The following is a 14,005-nucleotide window of genomic DNA, read 5'->3' as shown; positions in this document are numbered from 1 at the left end:
TGGCACGAATACAGAATATCTGAAACTACGTATATGTCAACCTAGCAATAACGACGATAGTGTTATTCAATCTGAGACATTATCATCACTATCAAAGTTGCATACATTAGATATATGTCGTTACTATGACTGCCCTAATGTGTGGTCAGCTTTATGTGATATGAGCATAAGGAATCTGAGCCTGGACTTAAGACGTACGGACACATGTCAATACCCGAATCTTGAATTACAAATGCTAACTAAAGTAAAAACATTAAGGCTTTTGTTGTATGAATACACAGACTTTTATCTGCCAGACTCTGTGGAACGTCTTTTTCTAATGTTTACATCGATGTCAACAGTTTCATTACGTCTCGTGTTAAATAAACTGATCACAACACATGTCAAATGTGAGTTGATGTTCTGTTATAACGAACCTTTGGATGAATATACCAAAGTCAAAGAGGAAGTTGCAACAACAGCAACAACGTGTGATATTTCATTTGTACATTATAGCGCAGGTTGCAAGAAAACGGACGAAGAAAAGTCATATTTTGTTGGGCGGTCGTGTTTCTTTGAAAGAGAGCACATACATATGACTGTAGGTCTGTAGGACTATTAGTCCAATTATTAACTTTAAAGGTTGTAGCAACTACGATGTTTAGCATTTGCAGTATACTGAGGTCAAATCGGTAAACTACCTTAACTTGTTATTACTGTAATTATTATTATTATTATAATTATTATTATTATTATTATCATTATTGATATGGATTATTATTATTACTGGTACGACTGTAATTATGATAAGTAGAATAGGTATTTGAATATCTTATTTGTAATTTTCATTATTACTTTTGAGCGTATTTATATGCAACTTTGTACACAAAGCCTCTGTGTCAGAAAATGTACACACAATTACTTTGTATATGGCGAACTTAGCCGTCGTCATTTTCAATCTTCAATTTTATTACCATTATTAAATATAGGCTACAGTAAATTAGAAGATCAGAAAATACGTTTTCTAAAATGTTGAATATTGGTAAATTAATTCCATAAACGAACTTATAAATTCCATTGGTGTTCATTACATACAGTCTTGCTTTGTATATTCAGGTTCGACGAGGTATGTTTTTTTTAAATGTCTGACATGATAAGGTATTCATTTCAAATGTTAAACAAAGAGTATGTGATAATTTCATTCAAAACTGGAATCAGAGATTATTTTCCTCAAGTAGAGGCATTTTGTGAAAAAAAAACATTGCCACTTTTTAATTTCAGCATGATATAGATTTGTGCACAATTAAAATATTTCGAATAAGTTATTCTAAATACAGTTGCTCTGTAAACATATTGCATATAAGAGATGACCAAACCTTCTCCAGATCCTATATGCGAAATAAAGTTTAATATTTGTTATACAAAAGAAGAAGAATTTCTGTTTGTTTTAAAGTATAGAATATATTCAAAATTATGATCTTAATATAGACTATTTTATTATTAACAACGACTCAATATGTTTCATGTCTAAATAATTTTTAGAAAAGAATTATCATACGTATGCACCGTATTTGTCTATGTATGTGTGAAACGGCCATTTTGAAATGACTGTCAAAACTTTATTTGAATATCATTGCTCAACTGCCATTATTATCTGTCAATGAAGGTTGTATAACATTATCTTGGTTGTTTTTACACGACAATATATTCTGTCTTCTACGACAATATAAATGGATTTTAAGAATGGTTATGTTTTGCATTTCAGCTATTATGTCAGACTTAAGCGCTGCTATTTTTACACAGAATATTATGTGACGTTTGGAAAATATATATTTTTGATGTCGTAGATGGTCTGTAAATGGGTTATAAAACTCAGGTTAATTAATTTCAAACGCATTTATTTCAATACAATTTTTTCCGTCTTTGTTTATCTAACGACACCTTGTCAGAATATAATTAAATATTTAACTGTGACAAGAGCCGTTCACTTACTTATATTTTCGTTTGTTACATGAAGCAAACACGTGCAAATGCTAGACTTCTGGTATATGTTTGAGTCGTAATTGACATGTATTTTATTACAGCTAACTGTAAGATAGCTCAACACACGAATACAATTATTTTACTATCAAGCCTTTTTTCTATTACTTTAAAACATTTACATACTGCTATGTATACTAGCATCATAAGCACGTGTCTCATGAAATGAATTGTGTTATATTGGTGACTTTCACATAATGATTATTATTATTATCATTATTATAATTATTTGTTTGTGTAAATGAACCTTAGATATGTAACATACAATATATTGTTTTTATTTTTGTAATGAACTGCTATAATCACAACTTTATGTAATTAAACATAATTATGTGCTTTAATTACGCATATTTAATAACAGATATACTATCAATAGTTATTTATATAATAGTACAATATATAATCATTCGTATTTATAGTGTTATAAAGAAACGTATTTATACTTTATATAATCATAAATTATTTCCTTTTTAAACACTTTAAGCAAAGTTTGTCTACTTTGCCTTCTGGCTTTTTTTGGTTTTAATGTAAATAGTAATAATATTATTATTATTATATTATTATTATAATTATATTATTATTATTATTATTACTATTTTTATTATTATTATTATTTTATTATTATTATTACTCTTATTATTATTATTATTATTATTATTATTATTATTATTTAATAACAATTATACTGATAATATGCTTTTTGAATATCTTGCCACTACTGCGGTTTGTATTAAACATTCAAGTATTGGAAACCTCGTTTGTTTTCGATTAACCCTATCCTATTCGCTAATAGCATTTTTCGTGCCCGTATATCATGCTATGGGCGTTCCAAACTTTCTGCGGGACCTTGGCTATGATGCGCTGTAACTCTTCATGCAACTTTTCGATATCCTCGTGTTTATTGTTATATGTTGATGCGTAGAATTTTTTGATTAATTCAGAAGCTGTTTAGAGTGTAATTGTCTTTTCAAGGTTGGCACAGTGGCAAGAAATTAATAATTAATGTTACGTAACAACTTGTCACATTAACATTGTAAGTCAGCTGTAGAGTTGTGTCCCTTGGATACGATGGCTGTGTTTATCTGCCGCTTTTAAATTTAAAGATAATGGGGATTTGTATAGTTTTGTGAAGGTCGAGGGTAGGTTGAAATGAAAACCGTTACAATTTCAGTTTTGGTATTTGTTAAGAAATATTTCTTATTATTCTGATACATATATGTCGTTTTAAGGAAATTTCTTGTATTTTTTTACAACGTCGAAAACAATGGTCTCAAGAAAACACAGCTTAAATGCCTTTACAAAAATATACTTTTTTCTTGAAAAATATGTATACATACTATTCGCGAATCAATAATTCGACTAAATCTGGGTTCAGTGCATGTGCGTAAAGTGTCGTCCTAGATTAACCCGTGCAGTCCGGTTTTTGTTTTAAGGAAGTATCTTATTAGCGCACATGCATTAAACCCCATTTTCCCAGAGCGAGGCTAAAATATTGAACAACTTACATAGAAAGAAAAAAAAAACATGTTGGAATCCGAGATTCTTTTAGTGAAGACAATTTAAGTGTAGAATTGTATTTACTTAAAAAGAACGCAAATTGATATCATAAATGTATATTCGGTTTCAAAAGTTTTTATCACGTGACTAAGCCACATGACGAGGAACTACTTTCCGCGTCCATTTAAGTGATGAGTGGAATGTAGCCGGTGCACGAAATATAGGGATTGGTCGGGAACCTTTCATCACGCATGCGCACGCCACATTGAGAGTATGTCTCTCTAAATTAAACGCATCTCTTCTGCGCCCAAGGTAAAACGGTGTGCAGAAATCGAAAATGGCCAATAACGAGAAAAAAACGCATGTAGCCGTGGCAGAAATAAATCATCATTCGCTAATTTCATGAGGGGAGAAATACTGTAATTCGCGAAGACCTTTTAAAAACCGATTGACGCTGCATAAGAGCCCGGAATGTCAGCGCGAACAAGTCTGCGACGCCTGGTTTTAGCATTACGGCGCGCTGGCGAGCTATTTTGCGGATATCAATTCCATTTCTACGGTTTGAACGGGGAAATCGAAGCGACATCGTGTTGATAGAAACATTTTGGGAATCGTTCAAGATCGGTACAGTAAATTTTTTGCAGACAAACAAGTTCTGATAAGTTTGTACCCGAACCACATGCAATTAAGAAAATGATTCTGGAAATGCCCCCATTTTAAGTATGCGACAATTGGTTGCGTAAAACAAAGACATATGATAAAAAGGTTAAAAAATGTTCATTTATGATATGTTCTATAATCAAATGATATAACCAAAGCATGCAGACATTGCTCCATATGTAATTAAATTCAACGGCATTAAAATTTACATGTTTGAAATTCTAGTTTCTTCGCATGGTAAAATTTCCTACTTTTTAAAGAAAAATCTGTACAATCGCAATTCAAATTTAACCCTTTCAGTGCGGGAACCGAATTTTAAAGGCCTTTGCAAACAGTTTGGATCCAGATGAGACGCCACAGAACGTGGCGTCTCATCAGGATCCAAACTGTTTGCTATTCTGATAGCATTCTTTGAAAAAAAATGAAGAAAATGCTAATTTTATAAATTCAGCAGACGACATTTTAGCAGACGACAAATTTCCCAGCATGCAAAGGGTTAAACGCACAGTATTGATAAAGAAGGACAGCTGTATTGTAATATCATTACTCCTAACAAATAAGTTATCATTATACATAACTCTCTATTTTATGCTTTCCGGTGATTTATAGAGAAATATCAGTGATTTAAAACAGATAATCCACTGTTTCAAAAAGTGAAAATTAACAATTTTCTAATATACTGTTATACTTTAAAATGACGTCCTTTTCATGACGTTACGACGTCATCATTTTAGCAAAACACATTAATCATATATACGGATTAAATAAAAAGAAACTTTGTTGGATTTGACAGAGTATCGATTTTAATTCGCTCATGATCATACAAACATGCAAGCATATATTTTTTTCTTTGATCACTCGTGAATTAATATCAATTTTCCACCAAATACAACACATATCCCCTATACAAGCTCTTATAAAATTAAATGAGTATTATGAATACATAACATGTATGTATGCTTTTCAAGTATTATGTAGTCTCAAGCTTGGTCAAGTCACAACTCCATCTCTTTTTAAGTGTCAAGTCTTTTCAAGTATCAAGTTTTAAAGCATAAACTATTTAAGTGTGAAGTCTTTTAATGTCTTAAGTCATAAGAATTATTTATTATTACATATCTTTTAAGCTTACCCGTTTTATGTCTTTTTTAGCCTCAAAACTGTTTCTAAAGTGTTTTTAAGTTTTACAATTGTTTAAGTCTAAGGTCATTCTCAAGTCTATTTCGCTTCCTACTTATAAAATCCTACAGCAAATAATAATAATCATAATAGGAATTATAATAAAACGATTTTCAACTGAATAGACGGTGACTGTATCAAATGAACGTAATATCAGTTAACGTTATGATCAAAAAGTCTATTTCGCCTGTTTTTGTAATTTCCAGTCAGAACGCTAGGAACAGTTCGCGCATGCGCTCTGGTTCCACCAACGAACCTGCTAATAATGTAATTGCGTCTTTATTTTCACAGACATTTCAACAAATTATCGACTCGATGGAGGATTTTCTTACTTGGCGCATGTTTTTAAGCTTTCAGTCGTCTGCTGAAACCACTACCTCCTCCCTCCCCTAGCAGACGAAATTGTATACTAGAAGTGTTATGTCTTATTTCTTACGATGGAATTGTTTTGTCAGCAACACTGAAACATACAACGAGAATGAATCCATTATAAAAATTGAATATAACATATCAAATTATATGTACTCGTTTATACAGGTCAAAGTCCCCAAAGATCGTACTTATTTTTTTTCATTTTTTAAGGAACCCTTAGGCATAAGGAAAGCAAAAGAAATAAAAAATATATTAAAAAACAGAAGCAAACCGTCAATTTCTGTTTAAATAAATCAAAGTTTCACTCTGTTCTGATATATTTCGCCGTAATAAAAAAATAAAATTAAAATTTATATAAAACTAAATTTAAAAAAAGTTTTTTACGTCAATATACCATTGTTTTATTAAGTCACATAAAGAAAATGTAGCTTATTTGTAAAAACTAACTTTGAAAAGCCTATTAAGGCGAAATATATCAGAAAAAATGTGAAACTTGTTCTGTGTCAATTTTCTTTCATCCCTTCTGGATAGAAAACTGGGTAAATTCAAGCAAACAAGGCCCGTTGTTGCTGCACATAGTAGCACCACACTTCGGTGTCACCTCGACCTCGGCGTTAAACACTTACATGTGTACTTAGTTGCGTACTCTGTTGGTCAACACCAGAGTGCGTTGCAGTGTTGTTACAACGGAAGTGCACTTTGGTAAATCTCAAGGTCATCGTCATCATCATCATCATCATCATCATCATCATCATCATCATCATCATCATCATCATCATCATCATCATCATCATCATCATCTTCTTCTTCTTCTTCTTCTTCTTCTTCTTCATCATCATCATCATCATCATCATCATTATCATCATCATCATCATCATCGTCATCATCAAGATCTTCGTCTTCTACTTCTTCTTCTACATCATCATATTCTTTCTCTTCTTCTTTATCGACATCATCGACATCATCATCAGCAGCAGCAGCATCACCAGCAGTATCATCACAATTATTGGTCACGCGTGTTACGTCAAACGCAGCATAGCGCAATATACAATACATAGTTCAGGGATTTAACTCTTTCAGTGCGGGAACCGAATTTTGAAGGTTTGTGCAAACAGTTTGGATCCAGATGAGACGCCACAGAACGTGGCGTCTCATCAGGATCCAAACTGTTTGCTATTCTGATAGTATTCTTTGAAAAAAAATTAAGAAAATGCTATTTTTAGAAATTAAGCAGACGACATTTTAGCAGACTACAAATTTCCCAGCATGCAATGGGTTAAAATGAAGCAGAATCCTGCTTTTTGATGCAAGCATTTTGAAATGTTCTGCTTTTTGATGCAAGCATTTTAAAATGTTCTCCCTTTTGACTCCTTCAAATAATGTCCTTTGCGTCATTTTGAAGCAAATGTTACAAAGAAGCTTACTCCAGAATATTCCAGTTCTGAATTGTATTTTACTTTAAATTATGTAAAACAGCATTGGCGGACTAGCTAGCAAATATGCAGAAATAAAATTACTAGTGACTAGTTTTATCCCTGACAACTTAATTTGACCCCTTTCCATTTAAAGCATGGTGTCATTTGATCCCTGGTTTTCAAAACTTGTTGGAATCCCTTATAGTGTTATAACAAAATACTTATTTTAATAAACTCGATGTCTTTTGCAATATGCTAACTACCAAAATCGTTGCAAACAATGATTTGTTTATTTATATTGATGATCATCAAAAATTGCGTTTTTCCGACGGTCCATAACGCGGGAAAAGTGGCCAATGCAAAAACAAACGTGTTTTAAGTCGACGTCTCAAAGTTAGTAAGGTAATATCGCGTTCGAATTGGCATAAACAATTGTATAAAAAATACATTAAGAGTTTTGGCACAAGTTGCATATCAAACATGATTCTTAGTACGGCCTTCTGGTTTCTAACACATGGCCGAAAATATAAATGTAAATAAATAAATGTTAAATACTTTCCGAAATATGCATATATAATAACCATTAATAATCGTGTGTTGTTCCAGCAATTAACGTCTAATGTTCACAACGTCAAGGGACGTAAAATCATCACTTGTTCAGAGAGTTAAATTAACTACGATTTAGGTCATAATACACTAAATAGTTTTCCTATATAATTCAATGTAAAAGCGACAACTTTGAGCGAAAATAAATGCAACATTTTGCACATAGAGACCCCCATAACCATACCTTTTCTTAAAGGCCATTCTAAGCGGAATCGATTTATGCAATAAAAAAGATATGTCATGTACAATGCAAGAAAGAACTTGACACAAATCAAAATCGACTGTTTTTGCAACTTTTTTTTCGGCCATTTCTTAGTGGAATGTAACCTTTTCTAGTGCAATGGTTTACTATAGTCTTCAAGTGTATCATATTTCAGGGATTCAGTAGTGAACACCTATTCATGCCCTACCATTATCTCCGCAAGATAACACCCGAATAATGGTAAAAAGTGTAAAACATGCCTTCCTGTCAACTATGATATTTTTTTAGAGAGTACAGCCCTACATGAAGCGATCATTTAGTGTATTGTAACCTACGAGCAAAAACAAGACGGGGTGAATTACACGGCTCATTTCCCCACCCGCTGGCGTCACAGCCTCGTTCTGAGTCGTTAAGTCCGGAGTGACGAAAATTGACTTCCTGCGACGAAGATTGAAAACCCACGCCGTACAGTACAGGATACAGTATACTAAATATATAAACTTCCGCAGCGAGAATATGAAACGTAAACAAGCGCGGCGCATTTGGGTTCATTAGCAAAACGAGAACTTACACTTGTTATGTAATGTTTTGCACTTGCTATGAAAACAGTTTGTCAGTGATTTACATGATTGCGTGAAAGGGGAACAAGATTGAAGACGCTGATAAAGCGACGATGCCATTTTCAAGTAGCAGTTTTGTAATTACTGGCGTTCGTTTTAGCGCGTTAAAATAGCACTGGTGCCAACATGTTGCATGAACGTTTTGAATGATGCATTCATTTTAGATGTAAAATGAAGGTTTTGAGTGAGGAATTAATTTCCGTTCCCTTGGATTAGCGTGGCCTGATGCTCTACGGCGTTATCGTATATGATTATTATGAGGGATGCAATCTTAGACATGTTGATGCAATTAGTGTATGCACGACTTTGTTATGTGTTAAATTGTAATCTATTGATAAAGATATGTTACAATAACACACAATAGACAAAAAAAATTATACATTGAAGACGAATTTCATAAAATGCAGCAAAGACAAATTAGCACCCGAGCCGATTGTGACGAAGATATTTCGTACATTTTTTCCTACAATAACCGAAGCATTCGTCTTTTTATTAGGATCGAAGTTAGTGTTCGTGTGTTGTATTCAAATGATCCGTAAATCTAAATTTAGATTCACATCGTACATGCATGATATACATGCTGGCGAATTCGACTGTACAGACATTTTCGATTTCAGCATTAAATATCTGGATTATTTCGCATTTTTCGACACATGTTCTTCTTAACTTTTATTTTAATTTATATTGAAATATATGTATAATAAGTATTATACACATTTTATATAAATTCATAAATATTTGACAAAATCGTGCATACTCACTTTAAAAACTATTTGTAAAAATATATCAAACCTGCATGTAAAATACACCATCGTCATGATTCATAAAACCAATAAATATAATGTTTAGTTTAAAAACGCCGACATGCCAGAACATCAATATTTTAAATTATTTTAAAGTAATATAAAATCATGATAATCGTTATATTATTACAATCGAAAGATTTTATATGTTTCCACACTAACAACATTTTTTCTGTTAACACATGACCGCCTTAAACGAATACATTTGATGTGCATTGCATGTTATCATAAGATAAAAAGTACACGCTTTTTAAGAATATTGTATGTCTTCCTTTTGAATGATTTCCATGTTTACATCAAGTTCATTTATGCGTTTATATAAATTACATGTATTGACAGAAAAATGCGTATCGCAGTTTTGTGCCACTTAATTTTACGGCAATCGGTAACATAATCATCATCATCATCATCATCATCATCATCATCACCATCAATATAATAATGATCATTATCACCACCACCATCATCATAATCGTCTTCATCATCAGCATCAGTAAATACTTCAACAGCAACACCATCATCAGAAACAGCAGCAACAACAATATAGTATAATTAACGCCATCAGCATGATCATGAAAATGATACTCGTCCTCATCACGTCCTCATGGTTACTCACTATAAATACTATTATCATCATCGGCAGTCAGGATTTAGAATTGTTGCTACTCACATATCAGCTTTTTTTTAAAGTTTGATTGAATGTTAAATTATTCATGAAGACACATCAACAAAAAACGATATGACATCTCTCCCTCATATGTACATTGATTTCCCTAAAGGTAAGTTTGCACAGATAACGATATCATTTCATGACTACAGGGCATTGTAAAGACTAATTCAGCTTTCAAAATGAACATATCTTAAACAAATTGATGCATGTAGATTTAGATTATTATACATAATATTAGAGCGCGTTAGAGACATTTATGTGAACAGGTTCATTTACGTTCGCCCCGCCCGCACACGATGTTGTGTGAAGCGTACATAAATAACATTTGTCGCGTGTTAAACGCTTAGCAATGTAATCACGGTGATATATAGCAACATCTTTTGGTGTTATTTTTTTTTAAATACTGCGAAAACAAACACACGAAAATAGCAAGATATAAACGACCCCACTTAGGTGTCCCAGACCCACATCACGCCTTCCCCCCCCCCTCCCTTTTCTTATCTCACCCCCTCCTTACAATGCGGAACCCTCTCTTTCTCCATCTCGCCATCAACTCCCCTACACTTTCCTGGTACCCTCTATTTCTCCATCTCGCCATCAACGCCCTTACACTTTCCTGGTACCCTTTCTTTTTCCATCTCGCCATCAACTCACCTACACTTTCCTGGTACCCTCTTTTTCTCCATTTCGCCATTAACTCCACTACACTTTCCTGGTACCCTCTCTTTTTCCATCTCGCCATCAACTCACATACACTTCCCTGGTACCCTCTCTTTCCCCATCTCGCCATCAACTCCCCTACACTTCCCTGGTACACTCTCTTTCCCCATCTCGCCATCAATTCCATTACACTTCCCCGGTATCCTCTCTTTCCCCATCTCGCCATCAATTCCATTACACTTCCCTGGAAACCTCTCTTTCCCCATCTCGCCATCAACTACCCTACACTTCCCTGGTACCCTCTCTTTCCCCATCTCGCCATCAATTCTCCTACACATTCAGGGTACCCTCTCTTTCTCAATCTCGCCATCAACTCCATTACACTTCCCTGGTACCCTCTCTTTCCCCATCTCGCCATCTATTCCCCTACACTTTCCGGGTACCCTCTCTTTCTCCATCTCGCCATCAACTCCATTACACTTCCCTGGTACACTCTCTTTTCCCATCTCGCCATCAACTCCTTTACACTTCCCCGGTACCCTCTCTTTCCCCATCTCGCCATCAATTCCACTACACTTTCCGGGTACCCTCTCTGTCTCCATCTCGCCATCAACTCCATTACACTTCCCTGGTATCCTCTCTTTCCCCATCTCGCCATCAACTCCCCTACACTTCCCGGATACCCTCTCTTTCTCCATCTCGCCATCAACTCCATTACACCCCTGGTACCCTCTCTTTCTCCATCTCGCCAACAACTCCCCTACTATTCCCTGGTACCCTGTCTTTCTCCCTCTCGCCTAACACTTCCCTGGTACCCTCTTTTTTTCCCTCTCGCAATCAACTCCATTACAATTTCCGGGTACCCTCTCTTTCTCCCTCTCGCCATCAACTCCCCTACACTTCCCTGGCACCCTCTATTTTTCCCTCTCGCCATCAACTCCCCTACACTTCCTTGGTTCCCTCTCTTTCTCCATCACGCCATCAATGCCCCTACTATATATATGGCGACCGGCGACGGCATATTTTGTATTTGTCATTTTTGCTGCATATTATAAATAAATAATATTACAGATTACTCTAAATATTTCATCATTTAGTTAATATAATTGATAACATGTTGCACACATACGACGATCTGTAATGATATGATACACAAAATAAACTTAATGATAAAATGCGGAATTAACAGGATTTTAACTAAAGCAACTCTCTCGAATCCAATTTAGTGTCACTTGGATACGTTTAATTGATCAATGTAAGTGAGCCTACACAAACACATTCCGTTTATTGTCCGATAATGATTGCCTCCCTTACACAGATTTATTGCAAATTTATAACACGTGTTTTCATGTACAGACTGATGTAGTTTTTAGACGTTTATTCACATAATTATGATAACAGTAGATAGATACACGCAATTGAATAATCTTTACATGTTTAACCCATTTATGCTTAGTGGTCTCTCCCATCCTTCTGAATTGGATCAATTTATTTCCAAAATTAGGGATGTCTAGTATATTTATTTCTATATTTAGAATATTTCTTACAAAATTTCCTTTAAGCAAACAGCGCAGACCCTGATGAGACGCAGCATCATGCGGCGTCCCATCTGGGTCTATACTGTTTGCCAAGGCCTTTTTTTCTAGACGCTAGGCATAAATGGGTAAAAAAGATACTAAATATACAATCTTGTTAGAAATTATTAAATGAATGATCGAAGGTGGTCGATTTTAATACACAATTTTATTAAATTATTCAATACAAATATTGCACTTATATTCAATAACAATTTACACTGTATTTTATACGGGTCACTCTCCATTCAACAAAAACTCACCAAACATCGGCTGTCAGAAAAAAAAGTTAAACTATCGTTACGTTTTCTTCTTTATATTACCGTAACGTTCGGTTTATTTTTGTTATATACACTTGCATTTTAAGCTGTCAACCTCTGATCATCAACCTATCAACAGAAATGGTTATCCAAAATGCCCCGTGCTTACGACATTATATTTCACGCAAACTATTTTTTATATATTTGCAAAAAGGTCTCATAAAGTGTGTGGAAAAAGAGACAGATTTCAAAACTTATTTATGTTTTTTTACCTTTTCCCAATTCACATTTAGAAGCAATCCTCGTAGAGTCACAAAATATAACGACAACAACAGAACTCTTCAAATTATTCAATCGTTTCGCGTTGCAACGCTTTATAATTTTCAGGTTTTTAAATCATCAACAGATGCATATAATTGGTATTTTAAAGCATGGTAAATGTTCAGTATTACTGTTTCCTCACAAATATCATAACTGCAACGAACAGTTGCGAATCTGAAATTAAAAAAAAATCACTTTTGTCAATTTACCAAAACGTAAAAAGGTCCTTTTAACGCAACTGTTTTATTACTAGTATAGTAATATAATACATACAATCTACTTTTTTCAACAGGGGAGGCTATCGCGGGTCATGTTCAACATTTTTTTCTATTGACCTCCCTTGCAATCCCCAATAAGGTCACAATATACTAAATAGTTTCCTTGTATAATTCAATGTAAAAGCGACATCTTGAGGCGAAAATAAATGCAACATTTTGCACATAGAGACCCCCATAACCATACCCTTTTTAAAGGCCATTCTAAGCGGAGTCGATTTGTGCAATAACAAAGATACGTCATGTACGAACCGAGAAAGAACTTGTCAAAAGTCAAAATCGACTGTTTTTGATAAAAATCCGGCCGTGTTTTAGTGTAATGTAACCTTGTCAATGCACTGTTTTACTATAGTCTCTAAGTTTATCATATTTCAGGGTTTTAGTAGTAAGCACCTTTTCACTCCCTACTACTTTCTCCAAACGATAAAGCCAGAACAATAGTTGAAAGTGTACAACATGCCTTCGAAGCAACTATGATATTTTTTTTAGAGAGTACAGCCCCTACATGAAACGGTTATTTAGTATACTGTAACCATAAGCGGATTTACATGATTCCTATGGCGCTTATTTATGTTCGATTGGTAAAAAAGTAACATTATAAAACGAGGCCCTTATGCGATGGCGTCTAGTTTCCGGTACGCGGTGCCCAGATGCTGTCCGCGTGGTTCCCCATGTAGCTTCTCCACTGCTATTGATTGAACGGGAGTACGTGACCGCAGCGCTTACCGGAAGTGACGACATCGGTACCTGGTACCCTCTCTTTCCCCATCTCGCCATCTATTCCCCTACACTTTCCGGGTACCCTCTCTTTCTCCATCTCGTCATCAACTCCATTACACTTCCCTGGTACACTCTCTTTTCCCATCTCGCCATCA

At 34.5% G+C, this 14,005-nt stretch overlaps 2 protein-coding genes across 2 annotated transcripts in view; one reads left to right on the top strand and one right to left on the bottom strand.

Annotated features, from left to right (window-relative positions):
- Window positions 1-14,005, bottom strand: part of LOC127861068 (40S ribosomal protein S19-like) — a 251,655-nt gene that overhangs the window by 56,800 nt on the left and 180,850 nt on the right. The window lies entirely within an intron of this gene.
- Window positions 1-14,005, top strand: part of LOC127859649 (uncharacterized) — a 53,292-nt gene that overhangs the window by 13,980 nt on the left and 25,307 nt on the right. The gene's annotated exons all lie outside the window — the stretch shown is intronic.

This window comes from Dreissena polymorpha, chromosome 15 (genome assembly GCF_020536995.1).
Source record: "Dreissena polymorpha isolate Duluth1 chromosome 15, UMN_Dpol_1.0, whole genome shotgun sequence".
Classification (NCBI taxonomy): domain Eukaryota; kingdom Metazoa; phylum Mollusca; class Bivalvia; order Myida; family Dreissenidae; genus Dreissena; species Dreissena polymorpha.
The sequence above is the reverse complement of the archived record's forward strand: the minus strand, read 5'-3'. Positions and strand labels throughout refer to the sequence as shown.